Raw genomic sequence first — 24,429 nt, 5'->3', positions numbered from 1 at the left:
CTTATACACTTAGCTCTGTTCTAAGTGCTGTACAAATATTAACTAATTTAATCCTCACAACAATCAGGAGAGGTAGGTACTCTCATTTCTGCCATTTTTTTTTCATATGAGAAAACCCCGAGGTATAGGGTGGCTGAGTAACCTGTGCCAGGGAAACTAGTAAGTGGTGGCACCAGGATTTTAACCCACGCAGTTAGCTCCAGAGTCTCCACAGTTCATCCCTGCACTAGGCTACAGCCTTTTAGAAATAGAATAGCGGACTATTTTGTCACATGGTCTAGAAGTTATGTCAACTTGAGAAGTTGTCAAATTCCTCACTTCATTTTCAGGCAGGGCCAGCCCAAATGGGTGAAAATTTCTTCCCTTTGTAAACAAGGTCTCCAAATAGAAAGTATTAGTGATGTTTCTACCTGAAATTAGTATTGACCGATTGCAAATGACAGTTGATTATGCATTCTTTCACTTTTACCTATTTTAAGATTTTATTTTCCTAAAAAAGGTTGAATGTTTACAGTTAAAATGAGAATGTTTGATAGTGACTAAATTCCCTCCAGGATGTCTCCATGGCCTCCCGGCAAAAATTCTGGTAAATGTTTCCATTTTCAAGTAAACCCAGTAGTGGTCTACATATTCCAAAGATCTTTCTGGGGTCTCTTTTATGAGATCACTAATTCCATCCACCAGGGCTCTACCTTCATGACCTAATCACTTCTGAAAGACCCCACCTCCAAATACCATCACACTGGGGGTTGGAATCTCATTATATGAATTTTGGGAGTACACAAACTTTCAGTCCAGTAACAGCAACCAACCCCTTTGGTAATCTCAAGGCCAAAAATTGGTAAAAAGAAGTTAGGAGACTGAGGGCATTTGTGACATATGAAGAACATACTTTTAACATATAATGAAAAGAAACATTCTGAGATAATTATAGGGATATTTGGCATTTCAAAAGAAAACTGGAGTGTAGCAAAATTGTTAAATTTACTAAACATAAAAGAGGCACAGAATTTTTTTCAAATAATAGGTTGGATAATATTAAAATATGTATTCATATATTTATAAAATCTCTGTATCTGATATCTTGTTATTGGAATATAAATTACTTCAAATAATAGAATTTTGATAATTATCATATACCATATATATTAAATAAATGAGATCTATCTTTTAATAAACGAGACCTGATATCTAAGGATTATTATTAAGAGCAAATTTTGATTTTTACTACTGAAACTAAAATGAGGACTTTATATAGATGTGTGTGTGTGTTTATATATATATGTGTGTGTGTGTATATATATAGTCTGAGTATGAATATTTTTCTAGCTTCTCTTCAATTTAAAGGAAGTTCTATACCATCAATTGGAAAACAAAATTTGAATTAAAAATGAATTTAAACTATACATTTAAAGTATTCAAGTATTTCCATCTATTAAATCAATAGGCATTAATTGAATGCTAACTATAAAGCAGCCACTATGTTTAGAGGTGGCGATATAATTTATTGTAATACATGCTAATGGCTGCAATAAAACCTAGGCAAGTGACCATCACAGCTCAGAGGAAGGTGCAATATACTTTGTTTGGTTGGGTCATCTTTAACTGAAGATGATGAGCGAACTCTTAAAGGATAAATAGCATTTTAGAAAGCAGGGATAGGAATCACAGAACTGCATGAGCAAAAGAAAAAAGATCTGGAAATAACTGGAAAATCAGGTGTGTAACAAGGCCTAGAGTAAAGGATAAATTAGGAGAACAAGAAGGGGACAAGTCTAGGTGGAAAGTATGGCAGGTAACTTTGTGACCCACATCTCATTTCACTTTCTGCCCCAGAACCTCTGCTGACACAGCAAGAGCCTACTAGGCTTATGCAAGCATATGGGCTTGGACTAAGTCAAGACTACACAGATAGGATATGAGGTTAAAAGATTCAGGCACATACAAAGCTGGACTCTACGGAACCTTGTGATTAATTAGATGTGCAGAGTAAGAGGGTGAGAGGTATTAAGAAGGCTTAGAAGTTAATGTCATTAACTATAATGATTTTTAAGGTTTGTAGAGGATAATACGTTTGAATTTGGGCAAGCACCTGAGGTTATCTAGGTGGAAAATATCTGAGCTACTTAAGAACATGGAATATAGCCTATTATTTATATTTAGCTTTGCCATGCATAGTGCCCTGTATAATTGGTATTCTGTAAATGTCTTATTTATGTATAGTAGCCTAGACCTGAAAAGGGTGAGACAGTGTTGACTACCAAAAAGTGTCTGCTAAAATGCTATCCAGTTGAAAAAAAACACGTAGGGCCTTCAAGAGTCATAAAACTTTGGTATAAATTCTGCTTTCCTCTTCTAATAACAACTGTGAGCTGGCTTTTACTCACTCTAAAAATAAAGCTAACAACACCTATCTCATAAGGTTGTTGTAAGAATCAAGTAAAATTCTGAAAATGCTTTGAAATAGTAAAAGAGTTACACAAATAGTAGTTACCACATCTTTTAAAAAGTAGCTGAGGGTTCTAGAGGGGAGGGGGGTGGAGGGATGGGTTAGCCTGGTGATGGGTATTAAAGAGGGCACGTTCTGCATGGAGCACTGGGTGTTATACACAAACAATAAATCATGGAACACTACATCAAAAACTAAGGATGTAATGTATGGTGATTAACATAACATAATAATAAAAAAAAAGAAAAAAGAGGGTATGTATTGAATGGAGCACTGAGTGTTATATGCAAACAATGAATCATAGAACACTACATCAAAAACTAATGATGTAGTGTATGGTGATTAACATAACATGATAAAAAAAAAAGTAGCTTTGGAAATTGATGGATATATAGCAGCATGGATTCTGAAGTTTCTGATGATGAGGATGACGGTAATGACAAAAGCTAACATTTATGATCTTACTATGTGCTAGCTAGATCTTTAAATATTTCTGCAATTATCTCTTAATGATGACGGCAGAAGCTGAGTGGTAGAAAGACCAGTGAACCAAGGACCAAAGTATTCAATCAAGGGAGGGTAGTGACTTAAGGTCAGTAAATGATATCAGGTGGTGTAACTGAGGCAAAGTCGGTGCAAAAAGCCAAGGTGGTAAAATGAAGGCAAGAACTACAAAGAATAGTGATTGACGACTATGTAACAATAATTTGGAAGAAGTAGTGAAATAGTAAAACCATTATATTCACATCATTCATTTTTGCTCACATTAAAAGTCAACAAGAATTTTCTTATTTTCTGTCCTCCTCTGTCTCTCATCCCTGTTCAAGGTAGGCTAGCCAGACTCAAATAGGGAAATGATATAGACCCTGGCATATACAGATAGATAGGAATGTACACATATTTCTACATATATATAAAGTTACCTTTCACCACTGTCATTCTTGGCAAATAAAACACTATAATCATTTTATAGTTAAATGGCATATAATGCAATGAAAGATCTTCACGGGGAAAAAAAAATATGTTTTCACCCTTTTACTTTCTTTAGCAGTGATTAGTTCCAGAAATACAAGGTATCATCACTTCTCAAAAAGCGCTGTAGTTTATAAGACTGCTCCTCTGAAGTTGGCAACATGTAATAAATGTGCTTTATTCCTAAACATCAATCAGTTTCAAGAATGGCAGTTGCTTGTAGAATGGTAATAACAGAAATAGCTAATAAGTACTATAGGCATTAAAACACTGGATGACAGATGTGAAGACTTCTTGTTAGAAAAGAACATTCTCTTATATAATTATGGTTTTATAACTAGTTACATCAGTTTCTAAATATTTGGTTTTTAAGATTTCTGTATTTCTTTTGTGATGAAACTTACACAGCAGTGTTCTCTACTGACATAAGAAATAAGATATAGAAATATATTTAAAAAACTATATGAAGGTATTTTGGATAGGTGTGGTGGCCTAGGTCATATAATGTGAAGAGTACCCCCATTTAGAGAATTACTAAAAGTGTCGTTTGAGAGCATTTTAATTGCATTTAGTTTAATTCGCAAAAATATGAACTCGAAGTAAAAATATTTGTGATACATCTTAAAATTACCCTGAAGTTAAAATGTTTAAGCAAGTTATGAAATAGCTATGTGAATATATATATATGTATACACACACACACACACACACACATACACATACTTTATTGTGTATGCATTTTGGTAAAACAAAAAACCATGATGCTTTTCATTTTCAAAAGCAAAACTTCATTTTGTGTCAAATACATAGAGAAATTAGGTCCCTAACCCAAATGGAGTTATATTTTGCTGGAGAGAGGGTCTGTAGACTACATATAACTATATCATGTAACATATCTAAAAGCCCAAGAAACAGTGGACAGTTACAGAGGAGTTTCAGGGAGTGGGTGAGTTTCAGGACGTACTTGAAGAAGGTGATCATCCAAAGAACAAAATCTGGTAAGTGGACCTCAGGCATTCCCAACTTCAGAATGTTTTGAAAGAAGGCTTGTAAGCAAGAACACATATACTGATTTTATGGAACAAGGAGAAAAGTCTTCACCTTGAGTAGACAATCTATGAAACAGTTACTGAGATGCAGGATGGATTAAATGTAGATGGTTGTTGCTAGATTGTGGAGAGTTAGTCTAGAATGACTGAAGTTTAACAAACAGGCCCTTGGCAAAATGCACAGCGCTTTCTTCCTGTGTAGCACCCAGCAGATTTTGAAGGGGATTTTAATAGAAAGGCGAAGGGAGACAAAGGGAAGGGGTACTAATAGGGTGCTTCTACATGCTGGGCACTGTGATAGACAACTTTGACTTTATGTATGTCATCCTTCTGATTATACTTTATTATTTATATGTGTATTTGAAATCCCAGTTCAAAATTATTTTAGAAATCCAACTGCACAAATATGGGAAGATTTAGCACCAAATGACACTTGCTAGTGGGGATGAAGTAATGACAACCCTCTTTGAGAAAGAGATAAAAGAACATATGTATCAACAAAGAGCCAATTTGCATCTCTCCCCTATCTTGCCACAGGAAAGAGGAAAATTAGAAGGGAAATTGTCCCAAATGGCTACTTTATTTAAACAAATTAGTTCCATAAGGTAGTCCCAGAGTTACTTCTGAAGGTCACAATGGGTATGAATTTACTTGAGAAGATAAAATGGTGTTCTTAGAATTGAGAAGCAGGACCAGACGGGACATTTGGCATGCATTATCTCCTTGATCCTTCATAATAGCTCTGGGAGATCTGATTTGGGGTATTATCTTCAGTTCACAGTGAAGATACAGAGGTCATCAGCTGGTAAGTATAGTTCTGATCTTTAAACTCAGTAAATTTGGCCTCCACCCAGTAACCTGAAACACTGAACTTTTGGCAGTTTCTTGAGATCACATGTATTCACACGTCTGTGTCACTGCTCTTTCTATTCCCACGGTCTGAAATGTTCTTCACCTTCTTCTCCTATTCATCCTTTAAGGCCCATACAAAATATTACAACCTTTGGGGGCCCTTCCAGATCATCCTCAACACCACATTCCTTCCTTTTTGCTCCCTCTAGTACTAGGAGAAAATCACCTTGAATGATAGAAATACATGCATGCCTCTTCTTCTGTGGTTTGAGCTCTGTAAGGGTGGAGGAAATATCTAGGTACTACCATGACTGTGGGTATAGCCACAGGAAAGAAAGCCAGAGCAAGCTTTAGGAAACACTGGGCATGGGCAGACAAGTTCCTAAAGCTTTCTCGAGCCTGTTTCTTTTTATGTTAAACCGGGACAATGAAATTACCTACCTCGCAGAGTTGAACAAGAAACTGCATGAAAATGCCCCACATAGAGGCTGTATGCCTTTAATGAATGCTACTTCTTACCACCACTACCACCCCTTACCCTTATTTCCAGTTACTTATAGAATTCATCCCTCAACTTCCTGATAGACTGAAAAGGGTTATATTTTGCTCTAAAACTTAAACCCAATTAATTTTAAGTTTTAAAAATACTATTGTCATTGGAAGATTGCCATGTGAGTTTCAGGAGTCACGACAAAAAATAATCTTTATTTCTTTTATGATTTATATTTCATCTTAACTTTTGATCAAAGCCTCTAAAGAACTAGCAATTTGGGGATACATTTACTTTTACCTGGAAAATACATAAAAAAGGACAATATCATTTTTCTTATTTCTCTTTGCCTTTCAGGAGGTGGAAATTATAAGACATTCTCTGGTAGAAAAGATAATATCAGACTCAGGTATATAGTCAGTTTTATTCTGGATCCATGCTGGTAAAGAAAACAATGAATGTTACACTTCATTTATAATTTCCACTGTGAACATGATAAGGAGTAGTATATTCTGAAATCAAATTAATCCACAGTTGCAGCATTTAAGATACAGTGAAAATCCCTAATTCAAGTGTACAGTATCACCTATAAAGCCAAAATAAATGGGGTAAGATAAGAGTTCTCAATCTTGGGTTATAGTGGCAATGCAAGACTTGAGCTGTGTTAATTCAACAAGCTTGATCTTGATTGCCAAAGCATGCTTGTCAATATTTAGCTCCCAGGGGGCATGTCAGGGGCCTTTATAGAAACTAGCTTAAATACAAAATACCATAGCAGGATTTGTGATCCTATTCCTAACACTGAGATTAAACTGCTGATTTTTTTTCTTTTAGCTTTTTAAAGCAGGAACGTGTTTTCCATACTTCTACAGTAACAAGAAGAGGAGAAATTACATAGTAGAATTGTAAATGCCGTTATTAGGATTTCTTGAAACCCAGATAAAATTCTGTCACATGAAATCTCTGTAAGGCTTTTATCGGAGGTTTGAAATAACCATTTCTTCACAATGATTTCAATATTGAAAAAAAGTTGGAAAAAATGTTAATCTGTATTCAGAAACAAATGTAATACGGATGAGATGATTGGTAATGATTTCCATAAACTTAAAAACAAATAGTCTTCAATTTTAATAACTTTACACTTAGAATCTTCTGCTACAATGATGCTCTGAGTTTTCATTAAAAGTATCTGTAACCACTGTTCTTTACACGTAAGAAAATGCAGTGAGGACCAATTTTATGATGAAGAAAACCCACACACTCAATGCTGACTAAGAATAAAATGATATGAAAAATAATATTTTTTGTCTAAATTAATACATTTCTCGTTGCCATCTGTCTTTTCTTGCTTAATAGATATGGATTAGAAATGTACATCTACCTTTCTATTGAGCCTGACAAAGCATTCTATGAGATTGGGTATGATGAAGATTATGACAAAAATAAAAACAAAAACAAAATGTTAAACACGTATCTCATAATTGAAAAATTATCCCTTTCATTTGGTGATCAAAATTTTCATACATCTCAAGACCTTATAACATGACTGAACATGCCCTTGATATTACCAACCTTAGTTTTTTATCCAAAATAATGGCTAAAGATGGAATTAGATTGACACTGAAACAATGAGATCGGGCTGAAACAGCCAGAAGAACCAGACCATGAGCCACCTATTTTTGGTTAGCTAGATAGCTGTGACTGGCAATTCTGATTTTTAATACATCAATGGCAAATTTCTCTCTTCAGTCTATACATTTCTGAATTGAAAACGTCAGTGATTCATTGAAACGGTACCAGTTTTGATTTATCATACTTGTTTTACTAAGGTAAGACAAATGTACAAGGTATGTTCTTAAATTCTATTTAAACTTCTATGTAGTGAGAAATTTTCCTGTCATTGTCCCTAACTTAAGCTTCCTAAATGTCAGCTGACCCTCACAATATGAAAATAATCATATTTTATATATAAGAAACAGGGCTCAGATGGATCAAGCGAGCACAATGCAACACCAGAAAGCTAACAAATATTTAAACCAGGACTTGAACCTGGGTCTGCTGATAACAACCTTGGTGCTCTGTCTTTATCAAACACATCAGAGATTTCCTGATCAAGGCAAAGCCTATATACAAACATGCTGACACTTCTGGACCTAAAAATATTTCTATTTTTAGAGAAATGTTACTCTCCAGCATATGTCAAAGATTGGTAATGGAAAAGACAAATCCATAGTTTTCAGTTATATTTTGCCTTGTCTATTCTTAGAAAACCATGTCAATTTCCCCACAATAGATAATAATGGGACAATCAGTTTTTATTCATTATCCCTTCGAGCCTTACACTACCTTATTGGATGCTGGGACTCCTAATTATAAGTTACATTATCCTACTCTTGCCATTGTTCATCACACTCTTGCCTCACTAGAATGTAAAGTTGCTAAAATTCCCATATCATGGTAGTAGGTCCTTTGCATGCCCTTTCCCTCTCTCTGGTGCTCTAAGTACCCATATTATTGCATGCCTGGCACCTTTTTATCATACAAGTCTCAGCTCAAATGTCATTTCTCCAAAACACTTACCCTGAGCCCCAATCTAAAGTTCCACCCCTTTTTTCCTCTATCACAATGCTATCACCTAGTTTTGCTACTTTCATAGCAGTTAGAAGTATCTGAGATTATCCTTATTTATTGTTTATTCCTTGTCTCCCTGCCCTCACCTCCTATCCTGCTCATTGCTCTATGCTCAGAGTCTAGAACAGTACTTGGCATATGGTAGGCTCTCTTATAAGTATGTTTTTAATGGATAAATAATTGAATCATTCTCTTTAATATCCAGATATAATATATCCTACCAAAATTGTTTTAAGAATAACGTTTGCCTTTCTCAAACCTATCTCTGGGGATTTGAATGTAGCAGAATTTTGGTCACTGTGATATATAAACAACCTCATTGTCTATTTTCTGTTATGTAGTGTAGGTTTTTTATATCAATACTATTATGAGATAAACATGATATTTAACCTTCTCATTAAACTTTTAAACATAATTTTTCTTTAATTATTCTAGGTCTCCTACTGACTTGCTCAATTTCAAACACAGAACCTATCTACTCAGAAGTCAGAACATTTTGTTAATCTCCCCTTAAATGATCAATTTTCTAAGAAAACCCCATTTCTTTATTGTAGTATAAATTTGATTCCTCTATTGAGAATTTTATAAATTAAACATTCCATATCAAATGTATTCTACAACATTTTTATTGAGGAAAAGTAATATATTGTGCTTTGAGTAAAAGTAAAAGTTACTTTTAAGTCCTATGAATTTAGACAAATAGTACTATTGAATAAAGTTATTACCAATTACCAGATTTTTTTAGATAAAAAGATGGAGATATCCAGAAATAAAGAACTTAATCTAAGTTTCCCAAGTATCAGCTCATAATAATTTTAATAGAATATGAATTTCAGAGAAATACTGTGCTATAAAATCTGTATGAGTCGTCCCTCTGAGTTCAGAAAGGTATTAATAAATGTCCCTAGGCAGCAACATCCACTTGGCTTAGCATGTCAAGGGAGAATACCAGCCAGGGAATGAAAACTAGTGTAGTTCTGCTTAGAATGCTCAGCTGTTAGGAGAAGAATGCTATGCACCAAAGAGAGAGTGCATAGTGAGCATGAAGGCAGAATCTAAGAGGGCCACCCAATACCCACAGAAATAATATTACTGTGGCCTGCAGATCAGGGTAACTGGATCTTTGGTCTTCCCATGCAATTCAGTTCAATACTCCATTATACCTTGTCAAGTGACCTCTTGTGGATTTGTAATTTTCTTCATATCTTACATGAATATTTCAAATGAATGCTACATCATCTAGTTCTGTTCCTCCCTTTAGCAGACTAGTGAGAAACAAGAGTCTTATTTAGGTCAGAGTAATTTATCTGACCCACAACAGAAAGTTCCTGAAGAGCTCAGCATCTTAGCCCAAATGCTGATTTAAAAAGAGAGTACGGGAGTTGGGAACACAATTTTTTCTCTTTGATCTTGGATAAGCCTTCAAGGCACCCTGAAGTTGTAGGTTGCTGAGGATTATATTCCAGATCATTCTTCAATTTTGGTGAGGATAAGAAGGCTTAAGATCTGATTTCGTGTCTGTCAGTTTTGAGGAAGTGTAGAGTTAGAATCCAACTTCACAAAACTCCATAGCTAGTCTGAAAGATCAGGTGGTATATTCTTTTTTCAGCTGTGTGCTTTCTGCTAAGCCACTGAGGAGAAGCTCTATTGTTAGTTAGAGAGTATTGTACTTAACATCACACCAGAGTCCTTTTATTCTGACCCTCATTAAGTGAGCATACGTGGACAATCATCTCTCTTCTCTGAATCTTGGTTCTCTTATCTTGAAATGGTCACCATGATTCTTCAGGGGATTAAATGAGAGAAGAAACATGAAAGCAAGGGAGCTCTGAGTACCACATGGGGGCACATCATTTGGCTTTTCTGTCAGTGCAGTTAGCAGAGCACAGGATCCCTACTAGAGGAGCTCAAAATTTATACCTGGGGCAAAGATGACACCAAGCAGAGACCTGACTCAGCAGTCACCTTTCCTTGGGAATAGCCACCATTAGCCCCTCAAGAAGAATATACTTGTCAACAGCTCCAGCTGCTCCCCACCCCAACTTGCTCCAAAGGCTAGATCTCTCAATGCCTAATGATAACTTTTAATTTGTGTGCTCCTTAAAAATATTCTAGGAAACTTAGGCATATTATACAACTATTATAATTGACAATCATGAAGAATTTCTAATGGCATGACAAATACTTACGATGGCATAATTTTAAGTGAAAAAGAATGAGAATAAAAATGAATATACAGTGTTTTTCTATGACGATAAAATAGAAATTGCCTGTATATGCATGCACACATATACTAAAGGTGAATAGGGATTAGATCCAGATGATAGACTTATTGGTGATTTTTATCTTCTTTTTTAGGTTTCTCTATTATCCAGATAAAAATTTTCAATAATAATTTGTTTTGATAATAATTTAGATGTGTCAAGTCCATTGAGTTTGAGATTGTTATAATGTGGGAAAATGTGGTATGAGGGCTACTTGTTATATTACTGGTGGCACTGCCTGGGTCTCTTCCCTTTTCCCAACCCAACTGGGACCAATGTGTGAATGTAATTTCTGCCATCCAAAGGTACTATACCTATGCAGAGAAAGGAGGAACATTTTATGTCTTTTCCCTGATGCTTGCCTTTTACCATGAATGCTTGCCTGCTGTAATGAGTACTTATTTATAGCATTAAACAGCTTGGGCTGCCATAACAAAATGCCATGAAAAAGAAAATGCCATGGACTGGGTGGTCTCAATAGGCCTAAACAATAGGAATTTATTTCTCATAGCTCTGGAGTCTGAGAAATTCCAGATCAAGGTGCCAGGTGATTCAGTTCCTTAGGAGGGCTCTCTCTTTGGCTTTCAGTCAGAAGTCTTTTAATTGTGTCCTAACATGGAGGAGAGAGAGCTCTAGTGTCTCTTCTTCTTCTTAGAAGAGCACCACCCTTATGACCTCATTTAACTTTTATTACCTCCTCATAGGCCCTATCGCCAAATGAACTGGGGGTTAGGGCTTCATCATATGAATTTTGGGGCAGACATAATTCAGTCTGTAGCTGAATAATTCACTTAAAATGAGCTATAAATACTCATACTTAAGATTAACTGTAACTCCTAAAAATTATCCCTCTGAAAAGAGAGTCACCTTATATTCAAGATCTTAAAATCTTTCAATCATGTGTATTCTCCCAATAAACTTATATTTTAAATAAAACTACCTCATATGATATATTGGATATTTAGGTAATTATCTGATAGAATTCTTTTAAATAATCAGGTAAATAAATCTAAAACTGATTTAATCATTATTCCTGCATAATGGGGAATGAACTCACGACTGAAAAGGCTGGATATTAGAATAAAACTTCATTTAAAATTTAAAAGTTGTCAAAATCATGAATATATCCTTACATGATTAATAAGGAAAAAAAGTCCAAAACTGAGGTGAATTGGCCTTTGTAGTGATATAAAATTGTCACTGACAGAATCATATATGATTTCATAAATTGGTTTATCTCAAATAAAATTGACAACTCAGGAAACAACAGATATTGGCAAGGATGCAGAGAAAGGGGAACCCTCTTACACTGTTGATGGGAATGCAAACTGGTGCAGCCACTCTGGAAAACAGTATGGAGTTTCCTCAGAAAGTTAAAAATAGAACTACCCTACAACCCAGCAATTGCACTACTGGGTATTTATCCAAAGGATACAAACACAGTGATTCGGAGGGGCACATGTACCCCAATGTTTATAGTAGCAATGTCCACAATAGCCAAAATATGGAAAGAGCCCAGATGTCCATCAACAGATGAATAGGTAAAAAAGATGTGGTGTATATATATATATATATATGGTATATATGTATGGTACACACACACACACACACACACACACACACACACACACACACACACTGGAATATTACTCAGCCATCAAAAAGAATGAAATCTTGCCATTTGCAACAACACGGATGGAACTAGAGGATATTAGGCGAAGCGAAAAAAGTCAGTCAGAGAAAGACAAATATATGATTTCACTCATATGTGGAATTTAAGAAACAAAACAGATGAACAGAGGGGAAGGGTAAGAAAAATAAGACAAAAACAGAGAGGGAGACAAACCATAAGAGACTCTTAACTATAGGAAACAAACTGAGGGTTGCTGGAGGGGAGGTTGGTGGGGGGATGGGTAACTGGGTGATGGACATTAAGGAGGGCACATGATATAATGAGCCCTGGGTGTTATATGCAACTGATGAATCACTAAGTTCTACCTCTGAAACTAATAATGCACTGTATGTTAATTAAATGGAATTTAAATAAAAATAAATGAATAATAAATAAATAAAAGAAATTAAGATAGTAAATATTATTAATAGGTATTTGAAAACTGCCTTCACATTTATAACATTTATTCATTCAAATTGGCTGAAAACTGTGTTTTTTCTCAATCTTCTCACTGGAAAATGAAGGATTGTCTTATAACCAAAGGCACCTTGTATTTAGACATGAACTGCCATTATCTGACACTCAATCCACAAAAATTGTAGTGTGTGAAGTACCTATAAACTAGTGTTTAACACTAACTCTGTGGATATTACATTGAAATACTGGAGATAAATGCTCATCTAATTGGTAGTTCTCTTCATACCACTTAGCACAGTTGCTTTTATCTACCAACTGTTTAAGAGTTATTCCTTTGGGGCGCCTGGGTGGCTCAGTCGTTAAGCGTCTGCCTTCGGCTCAGGTCATGATCCCAGGGTCCTGGGATCGAGCCCCGCATCGGGCTCTCTGCTCTGCAGGAAGCCTGCTTCTCCCTCTCCCACTCCCCCTGCTTGTGTTCCCTCTCTCACTGTGTCTCTCTCTGTCAAATAAATAAATAAAATCTTTAAAAAAAAAAAAAAGAGTTATTCCTTTACTAGGTTATAAGCACCTTCAAGGCCTGGAGCCATATATGTTTCTTCACCACCACACTCCAGCAGACTGCCTGGCATACATATTTGGACACTCAATATTTGCTAAGGGAAAGAAGTGGGGGAGAAAAGTAAGAAGGGAGACAACAGAATCACTAAACAACCTAACAATCTCCCGTTAGCCAGTCTGAATTCATAAACAATGGGAGAATGGCTTTAGCTTTCCTGAAGAAAGGATCTGTGGTGTTGAAAGGCATCAGCACTGCAGGATAATGTCTGTAAATCCTGTATTCCTTGACCCTTCTTCTTCCCCAAATCTGCCTTCTTGCATATCTGACCCAAGTGCTGACATTCCTCATATTCGAACTACTCCTGTTGGGTTATATCATAGATCTCCAGAAGAATCTAATTAAAAAATATATACAGTATCTGTGGAAGTTAATCAGCTAAGCCATGTACACCAGTTCTCATTCACATGGACTTGGACTATGAAGGCTGTAAGGAGGTAAAACATAGAACAGGTAAATTCTGCTGTGAGTGTGAGGCCAAAAAATAGTCGGAATACAAGCCATCACTACCTTAAGGTAGGGCTTGGGCAATAAATGTTTGGTTCAACCGCAGAAAGGCAGTACGACTCTTGGAATCTGTCCTCTAAGAGGACGTAAAAGTGCAAGGGACAAAGAAAGATAAATTTTGTCTAGTTCAGTTCTTCAAGAGCCAGCCCCGCCTTTGCTGAATATTTTTAAAGCAAGTTAGTTATCGAAGTTCTGTCATAAACTCTTTTACATATTTTGAGCAACTTTAGTCAAGAAGATTTCTGTTCTTCCTCTTGTGTTGATGCCCCCAAGCATTTTTTAAGCACCTACTACTATATACCAGGGACTTTGCTAATGGGGTTTTTTTTTTTTTTTTTTTTGAAATGACTAACAGAGCATTTCTGGGCTGAAAGAACTTTCAGACTCGTAAGAGGCAGACATGTAAACAAATAATAACCACACAAATGGCAAGTCTTTGACAGAAACACACTGAGAGTGTGTGGAAGCCCTTGAAGGGAACATCTAATTTATCTAGAGAGTTCACAGAGAAGATGTGTTTGTACATGGAAGGAAAACTGGGATTTCCCCAGACAAGGAAAAGCCAGAGAGAAGAAGCCCGGTGCACAGCGGAGACTGGTTCCCTCAGACTGGAGTTCAACGGGGTCTGCGAAGGAGGGCAGGCAGGGAACACAGCTGGAAAGGTGCTTCGGGTGAATCTGTGCACATAAGGAGTTTGAAAATTAAAGAAAATTGGGTATAGTGTAGAGAATAGACAGGAGATGGGAGAGAAATGAAGTAAAAAATCAAGTAGGAGTTTATTTCAATGTTCCCAGTCAGAAATAAAATAGGGGGTCAGAAGAAAAAGACCAGCTCAGAGAAGCATCAGGCAAGCAGGTTTTTTAGGCTTTCAAGATCAGTCGGATCTGGTAATACTTATCATAGCTTCCCCTTATGGTCTTAGAAGAGGTAATGTATATTGAAGGTTAAATTGTAATACAAATCAAAGAGACTGTCATTTCAAATTCAATGTTTTTCAAGAAATCTGCATCTTATCCATACTCTGCTGATACCATATTTTGAAAGCCCTACAAAAGCATCAATTATATTAGTTCAGATTAAAACAGTGTACAGAACTAGTTACTAGGGCATAAATATACAGACCATTTTCAATTTATTGTCCGCTCACCACATCCCAAAATAGCTGTATTCTCCATTCTCCCACTGGGTGAACCACTGAATCACAGTATTTGAATGGAAAGACTTCCACACTTTGATTAATTGATCTCGAGCATGCTCCCTTATGATTTAACATTCACTGTGTTCTTCTCTCTGAAGTATATTTATATCAATAACCTTAGCTTCATTTGCCCTTATATCACAGTGTTCCTTTTTAAGAGCAACCCAGTACCCTGAGATAATTGTGAGCATCTTTAAAAAAAAAAAAAAATTTTTTTTTCCTGCAATTTGAACTTAGGGCAACAGATTTTGTCAAAGGCAAACAAACACATTTTTCTCTTTTAAAAACTCAAGTTTTGAACACCTGTGAAAGGTCTCCATTCGATTTGACACTCAGCCAGTTCCTAGGAAATCACGACTCACAGTCATGTTTACTTTTTTCTCTACTTTTTCTCCCACTTTCACTATATTTTAAAATTATTTCTTGGTTAAATTAGTAAAAACAAACAAAAACATGGTTGCAAGCACAGGCAAGGAAGCTTATTTTTTGGGAGGGCTACATTTAGCTAGAAGCTATTCTGTTGCTTCTAGCTGGAATCTTTATTTACACAACAATTAATCAGCTATGGTATGTCTTTTATCTGAGTAAATGATCAACAACCCTTTCTAAATATGTTAAGGAGTTCATTTCCATCTGAATTCTCCTGACAAATACTAAAATAGATAACCTTAATAAGGCACTAATGAGATCATTATAACTAGTTTTGTCTGTATTTAAAGTACAGATTTAAGATCTTCATTAATGATTAATTACTGGAAAACTTTGTTCAATCCCTTGAGTTATTTTTAAATCTTCATATACTATAATTACATATATTCAATCATAAAACTTTCCATGGTGCTGAACACAAGTGAGCTTTGAATAAGAGCAAGCATGTTACAAATCTTGGCTGTTTAAAAGGTTAATCTTTAAGTAGATTAATGACATAGTGATCTTTACCCGTTTCAACCTTTTTTTGACTGAGGAAAAGATACTACAAGCTATCTCCCTGACCAGACTTACGGGGATAATTTCTCTAAAATATTTAACAACCAGCACCTTGAATTTTCTGATTATAAAGTGTCTCTGAAATCAAATAAGTAGCATGTGGCTTTATCATTGGTCTTTATTTTCAGTTGTGTTAAAATAAACAAACTGCACTTTCCTCGAGGGTTTTAGAGGAGAGTGGCAATTAACTGAAAAATTATATTTCAGCTGAAATCAATGTGCAAAACTCTCAACCCCAAAGTTACTTGGGAGAATAAGAAATAAAGGGCACTTTACATGTGGTATCACAAAATCAAAGAGACAGAAAGACGGAGATATTTCCTTTCAATAAACACGAAATAGTTATTTCAAGAAACAACCTGTAGGTGACTATATTTTCAATTCCTGATGTACAATTTTCAGAATTAAATTCAGTTTTAAGGCAAATCAGCTAACAGTCTCCAGCAAAGAGATGAATTTTAGAAGTGGCATTTTCTAATCTGTTCAAGGCTTTCAAAATACAGTTTGCAATGGGCCCAACAAGGCCCAAGGTAAAACTGTTCTAACCCCTAAAATCTTTCCAAGAAAAAAAAAAAAAAAGCAATGCAAAAATTTATAAACTATGCTAAAGGGACAACACTGATATTCATCTATACTCTAACTGAATTACCCTCTCGTAAGTTATCACTTTCAATATGGTACCATTTACCTACATGGTGACTGCAAAATGGTAGTTAAATCTTTAAGGTGTAAATCTTCGCTTGAAAGCCAAAGCTTTCAAAAGTGCCGGAGAGGGCTGGAGAAGGTGGTAAACTATTTATAAATTGGAAGGTCTTTTGCATTTATCTAGGAATATAGATATTGTCGGTACATGATTAAATTACCGTACTAGTTTTCCTGGAGGATTTCTGTGTTTATTGCTTTTTTGTAAGACATTTATCCAGCTCTCTCAATCCTATTCTCTTTCTTGCATGAATTTACACATTTTAAAATGCAGGTGTCTTGCTTGTCTGATATATGTCATTTGCATTATTTGAAACCCTGCAGCCCCCAAATTTCTCGGTGTCTGTACAATTCAGGAACAAAATTATTTAGTAATAATATTCTGGGGATAAGATAATGTCTAATGAAACATATATACAATAACAAGTTCACAAGCCACCTTTCAATTTTCCTGTTGAATTTTCGGGGTAAAGTTGAAGAACGTATCAATTTGAAGGAAGCACAAGACTCTAAATTATCATCATCACAGCCTGTGAATTATTATTTGATGCCCATTTTGCCCACAGGATACTTTATACACCAGAAAGTTAAAGTAATCTTTACTTTAGAAGCTTATACTTTAAAGAATAAAATAAAGAATAAACTTTAAATAAACATTAGCTCAAATACATACATCTAAGTACAAGGAATTTAGAGCAGTATGAACCAAAGTATATGTACTCATTAACAACGATAGCAATAATAATAGCAGAAAAGATTCACTGAGCATTTACTAAGTGCTGCTACACTAAAAAACTCCATGGGGGAAAGGAGTGATCAGATGACCACTATATCCTAGTATGTGGGAATAGCACCAATTATATGCCAGGCAAGTCCCTTCTCTCCTGAAGTTCACAGTCTAAGGAAGACAGGCAAGAAAGTATTCAGAAGAATACGGGGAAATTTGGAAGTATTACTTGAGTTATTTGAGTATATGTCACATATTTCCTACAAGAAGTTACACTATCCAAGAAGGGCAAGATCTGGACTTTAGATAGGTGGATAGTATAGTTTGCCAATTATTTATAAGCCTAAAACTTTGAAGATTTATCTCAATCATTACTTCTCCCAGGAAACCTTCACTTAGTCTCCATGGTGAGTTAGTTTCTCCTCTCCTCAGCTCACAGACATGGGCATTGCTACTGCAATGTACTTTCCATATTAGGCCATCTCCTGATCTTCCTCCTCAGCTTCCTTTGCTGGATCCTCCTACTCTTCGTGATCACAAAATGTTGAAATAATCTTTGGATCTCTTCTTTTCTTTATCTGTATATAATGCCCAGTTTATCTCACTTTTAAATATCATGCACTGTTTACTGTACAGATGCTTGATTTTTTTTTTAAAGATTTTATTTATTTATTTGTCCGAGAGAGCACGCATAAGCAGGGGAAGCAGCAGAGGCAGAGGGAGAAGCAGGCTCCCAGCCGAGCAGGGAGCCCGACATGGGACTCGATCCCAGGACCCTGGGATCATGACCTGAGCTGAAGGCAGATGCTTAACTGACTGAGCCACCCAGGCGTCCCCAGATGCTTGATTTATGTATTAAGCAATTCCTTTCCCCTGAGCTTCAGAAGCAAATATCCAGCCAGTGACTGCACATCTTCACTTCTAGGTCTAATAGAGAGAGAACTCAACACATCCAAAAATGAACTACTGATCTTGCTCTGACTCCCCTGCCCCAAAGTTCTTCTTCTCCAGGGTTCCCGATCACTTTAAAGGGCACCATTGTTCATTCAGATGCTTGGCCCAAACTACTTGCTGTAATTTCTGTAATTTCCCTTCTTCTCATTTCCAACATTCAATCCATCAGCCAATCCCATTGAGTTACTTACAAAACACACTCTGAATACAACATTCACGCCCCTCCCCTGCCTGCATGCTACAACACTGCCAAAGCCACCCTCATTTATTGCCTGGATTCCCACATTTGCCTTCAAAAGGATCTCCCTGCCTCCATTCCCATGCCTTATAATCTGTCTGCCTCACAACAACCATTGTGACCTTTTACTTAAAACCAGAAGTCAGATCCTATAGCTATTTTAAAAATTAGAATAAAATCCAAAATCCATACAGGACCTATGTGATCTCTGGTTACCCTTCTAATCTCATGATCAACCACTCTCTTTTCTGTTCATCTTACTTCACATCACACCCCCTCATCGCTGCTCCTGAGCATTCTGCCATCACAGAGCCCATGTGGGTCTTCCTTCTGCAGGGACAGACATGACTTGTGCCCACACTTCATTCGGGATTTTCTTGCCTATATTTTCTAAAACAGTGATCATATTCCTCCCTTGTCCCTTACCCAACCTTTTCTTTATAGAACTTATTACTATATTGTATTAGATACCTATTTAGTTATTTAATAGCCATCTCCTCTATTAGAACATTTCCCTCCATAATGGCAGAGTGCTGATCTACCTTGTTCAGTCCTATATTCCTGAGCAATTGAAAATAGCAAAGACTTAATACTTACTGAGTAGTCAACTGATAAATATGTATTTTGTAAAGATCTATTTATTCATTTAGAGAGAGTGTGTGTGTGTAAGAACAGGGGAAAGGGTAGAGGGAGAGAGAGAGAGAGAATCTCAAGCAGACTCCCCACTGAGCATGGAGCCTGATGTGGGGCTCGATCCCAGGACCCTGAGATCATGACTGAGCCAAAATCATGAGCCTGTCGCTTGAGGGGTGAGCCACCCAGGCCTCCCTCAATTGATAAATTTTTAATGAAATAGGAAATGTAAATATATTTGAATAACTGATTTTAAGTAATGGATCAATTTAGCATTCAGATGCATCTCGATCAAGATCATGGTCAGTTTGTCTCCAATCCACTAATCCTTTCTTCGTAATTCAACTGAACATTCATGGGTAATAGTTTACCTTCGCATTTTCCACCATAAGGCACTGTCTTTAACTCGTTTTCTTTAATGGTGCTGATTTACATATTTTGTTTGTGGTCGCCTAGGCTCATCTTTATATAACTAACTCTAATGTGCCATGTAAGTGCTTAATGTCAATCACCTCATGATTCAGCCTGTTCCAGGAAATGCCAAGATCAAGATTTCAAAAAAAAAAAACACACAGCTATTAATTTCTCTTTGGTTGCAGCTTAACATTTTTTTGTATTCAGAGGCATCTCCTCTTTTGTCTTGAATAATACCTAATGAGCAGTAATGTCCATAAACGTTTACCTACTTGGGGACTTCATCTCTGATAAGAAAGCACGAGAAAAGCCAAAAGTAATGTGTCAGTCTATGACAGAGAAGTGTTCTTTGAGGCTCCAAAATTTAAGTTATATTTACTACCTGACTGTCCTTTATGAAACTACAATTTAGAGCAGGACAGCCAGAAACTCAAGAATGTGAGTGGACAGGGCAAGAAATATGCAATTGTTGTTGAAAATATGCTAGCCCATGACTAAGCTGTGCTAGTTAAACGTTCCTCAGTGTTCTTAACTCAATGCCTAGATTTAAAAAGTCACAGACGAATGCTCCAATTAGGCTGAATTACCTGGTGGTATCACTACCCCCCAAGCAGACTTCCTGCTATGGCTCCCTTCAAAAAGTTCAAAAGTGTGTAGAGGAAAATGAGGACAACCAAATGAAGTTAACTTGATGTGTATAATTGGAAAGAAGGCATCATTTAAGAAAGAAACACTGTTTCCTGTCATGTGGCAATGATGCAAAGGGATAGAGAAATCTAAAATCCTGAACTCTGATAGTGCAGAAAATATTTTCCTTGCACAAGGAAATGTAGCTTATCATTTTTAATTGTGTGTGCATGTGTACACACAGCACACAAACACACACATATACATAGATTTGTATTACACCCTTACTAAGGCAATGGTATTTCATAAAAATACTTTTTTTCATAGTTCTTGGTAGACACTGAACTTGAATTTATGAATAGCAAGAACTTACTCTTAAAATAATATGTAACATGTTGAATCTCTAAAATATCAAGGCTCTCATATTGAAATGTTTCAAAGTATTGTTTTTCATTTATACTAAATGTAACACATATTTTGGTTACATATTGCAGATTTATCACACCTATACACTCCTTCCTGAAAACTCCACTTGGATGACAGATAGTAAGTAAATGTTAAAAGAAAATAAGCATAGATGCCTGAAGACAAAGGGGATGAGGAAGGCATTAGCAGCAGATGAGAAACTTTGGAAGATGGAAAGTGGATTGAGAAGTAGTAACTGACTTAGCAGAAACCTATGAATATTCACCATGCAGAACTCCCAGAAAGGTAAAGGACCTTGGAACACAGCAGGCTGGTGGAAGGCAGGGATCACAAGGGGCTAAAAATGGGAACATTGTTTGACGATCAGTATGTGGAGTCAACTGGACCCATAGGTCTCTTCTCTCACTCTGCAGTCAGGTTTCTAGTGGTTCACTGAAGACCAGAGACTTAATTTCATGGAGGAAATATACCAGAGATACGCCAGATACCAAAACTAGTGGAAGCCTGTGTTTGAGATGATGATGAAAAGTAGGGACATGAAATGAAAGTCTGCATATTAACATTGAGACCACCACTCACCCCCCTTCCCTTTTACATAGGAAGACATGTGCTTGCATGATAGCAGACCTGATGATTCTTCTGAGAAACTACTTACTCCCAGAGAAAAGATTTCAATACTCAAATTTGTGAGCCTGGGAAAAAGTATAGCTTACCATTTAATCACCCTACGTTTAAAATCTTTAGCTGATAAACTGCACTCACATACTCAGAGCTTCCAATCAGCTTCTTTGTGTCTCACATTTGAAACTGAACGGAGACGAAGAGCCCCAAAGCCCCAGACGTTTTGGAAAGTCTCCTACATGAAGCAGAGAACCCAAACTAAATCATCAAAATAAATAAGTCAGAGGAAATGGAGAACAAATAAAAAAGAAGGAAAACTGAAAGAAGAGAACAAAAACAGTTAATAGCTTTAGAAAGTGTAAGAGAAGGAATTGCATTTAAAGGATCATGATGCCATCAAAAAGAAACTATTGGAAAACAAGACAGAACTGTAAGAAAATGTAACAAACAGGGCGCCTGAGTGGCTCAGTCGGTTAGGTGTCCGACTCTTGATTTCAGCTCCGGTCAAGATCTCATGGGTCTTGAGAGTGGGGAGTCTGCCTGACATTGTGTCATTCTGCCCCTCCCTCCACTCACACGCACTCTCTCTCTAAAGTGAATAAATCTTAAGAAAAAAAAAAAAAGAAAATATAACAACCAATTAAGAAATAAGTTGGAGGGCTGAACATGATATCAAAAAAAATCTCTCAAAAGAAACAACAATAAATCTCCCAAAGTACAGAACAATAAGATTCAAATAGAAGAAAAAAAAAAAATTAGAGCAAAGAATAACTTTTAAAAAGAATGGAAAAGGGCACCTGGGTGGCTCAGTTGGTTAAGCAACTGCCTTCGGCTCAGGTCATAATCCTGGAGTCCCTGGATCGAGTTCCGCATTGGCCTCCCTGCTCGGCAGGAAGTCTGCTTCTCCCTCTGACCCTCCCCCCTCTCATGTGCTCTCTCTCTCATTCTCTCATTCTCAAATAAATAGATAAAATCTTTTAAAAAAAAAAAAGAACAGAGAAAATGAAGAAGAAAAATTATACCAAACAAAATAACATCAGAAAATTTCTTAAAGGTAAAAATTTCCAGATATAAAAGGTCTGAGAACTCAAAAATCAATTAAAGGAAATCCTTGTTTTGAAAACTAGATCGCCAAGAATATAGTAGATACTACTAAAAGGACCTATAGGGGAAAAATATGTATAAATATGTATAAATATAACTCTTTAGCAGATACCAATTAAGAGCAAATTTCTAAGAAATCTAAGAAATCTTCAAAGAATAAATTAGAAAATGACCTAAAATGTTTTTTAAAAACAACTTTAATGTACAATTTTATACCCAAATTATTAAATATGAAGATAGAATAAAGATATTTTCAAATATGCATGAACTGAAAATTTTACTGCCACTTCTCAGAATGCTTAGAATATCTCAGGATGTTCTCAAGCTAGGATCAGAAGGATATACTAAGAATAAAGAATATATGGGATCCAGAAATAGAGAATCCAACCAAAGCAGTAAATCAAGGGACATCCCTAAATGACAACAGTTAGGCATAGAGGGCATACTTTTTTTTTTTTTTTTAATGTAGATCAAATTATAATTCTACCAATAGAGTATAAAAATCTATTTCACTACCATCTTTTGAATTAAATATAACTTTTAAAATATTTTACCAATTTGATGCTCAAAACAAAGCTTACTTCTGCTTTATTTTACATGTCTCTGCAGTTTTAAGAGCTTTTTCCTTGTAGTTATTGTTCATTTTCCACCCTTTGCTCAAAGAGCTTTAAAAATCTACCTCTAGGTTAAGCCAGACCAGCAAAGAGATGTTTTTATTGACTTGTGGAATTAATTGAAGGATATCATAAGAAAGCAAACTCAGTGGTGTTAGTATGCTGTTGTGAATCGCTTGTTGAGGATATAAGTAGTATGTTATATGGTATTTTCATAATGAGAAGGCATGTACCTTGATTCTGAAGCAACTGCATTATTATCTTATGAAAACAGTTTTACATTCACCTTTTAATTTTGTTCATTTTTTATATATAGAAACTTAAAAGTTACATGCAAATACATTGAACGTCTTCACTGTGATATTTTTCCATTTCTTTCAACTTTACGAAGCTTATCTTTTCCATTTTCAAATAGGATAAATATCCATCTTTCTTTTTTTAATAGTTTAGTACAGTAGTTCTTTAAGTTTCTAATCTAAGTTTATTTTGTTGTACATTATGGGGAAAGGCTACACTTAGATTTTTTTTTTGCCCAAACAGCTAATATTATCTATTCATTCATATAATATCTTTTCCCAATTGACTAGAGTCTTCTTTTGTAATAGGTTATGTTCTTTGGAATACAGAGTTTATTTCAGGGTTCTCTGTTCTGTTCCTTGGTTTGTCTGTTGATTTGTGTACCAGCAAATAATTTTGAAATTACTTTGAATTGTTGGTTGTATATATCTTTTTTCACCTTCTGGTTGAAAAAACTACTTAGTAGTTTTTTTTTTTTTCCTGTTTGTTCTTGCTTCTAAACTTTAAAATGGTTTTGTATGTCTTGGGGAAGAAAGCTTATTGTAATTTTGTAATTGCATTAAACCTACAACTTAGTTTGAAATAAATGTCATATTTATAATAATGAGTCTTTAAGAACATACTATGTTTTGTCATTTATTCAAATCTGCTTTGCTATGCTGCAGTGAGGTTGTTCCTGTCAGCCCCATATACTGTTTGTTAAGGATGGATATTTGTGCTTTTTGTTGTTGTTGCTAGTGTGAGTGCTGATGTATAGGAAAGCATTTATGTTCATATGTTTGCTGCATAGTGCGCGCACTGCTGCATGAAGAGGATGAGACAATTCTCCTCATTTACGAAATGATTCTTGTAAAGGTTGCTTAGCTCAGTGCCTGGTACTCAGGGGCCCTTTAACAGGAAGTAGCTGTTATGAGACCTTAGTACCACCTCTGTCATTACACTATCCTATACTTTTTATTTAATTCTGA

General features: G+C 35.8%; 1 protein-coding gene across 2 annotated transcripts in view; it reads right to left on the bottom strand.

Moving 5' to 3' along the window:
- DPYD (dihydropyrimidine dehydrogenase) overlaps positions 1-24,429 on the bottom strand; it is a 794,994-nt gene that overhangs the window by 171,587 nt on the left and 598,978 nt on the right. The window lies entirely within an intron of this gene.

The sequence above is a fragment of the Halichoerus grypus genome, chromosome 5 (genome assembly GCF_964656455.1).
Source record: "Halichoerus grypus chromosome 5, mHalGry1.hap1.1, whole genome shotgun sequence".
In the NCBI taxonomy this organism is placed as follows: Eukaryota; Metazoa; Chordata; class Mammalia; order Carnivora; family Phocidae; genus Halichoerus; species Halichoerus grypus.
The sequence above is the reverse complement of the archived record's forward strand: the minus strand, read 5'-3'. Positions and strand labels throughout refer to the sequence as shown.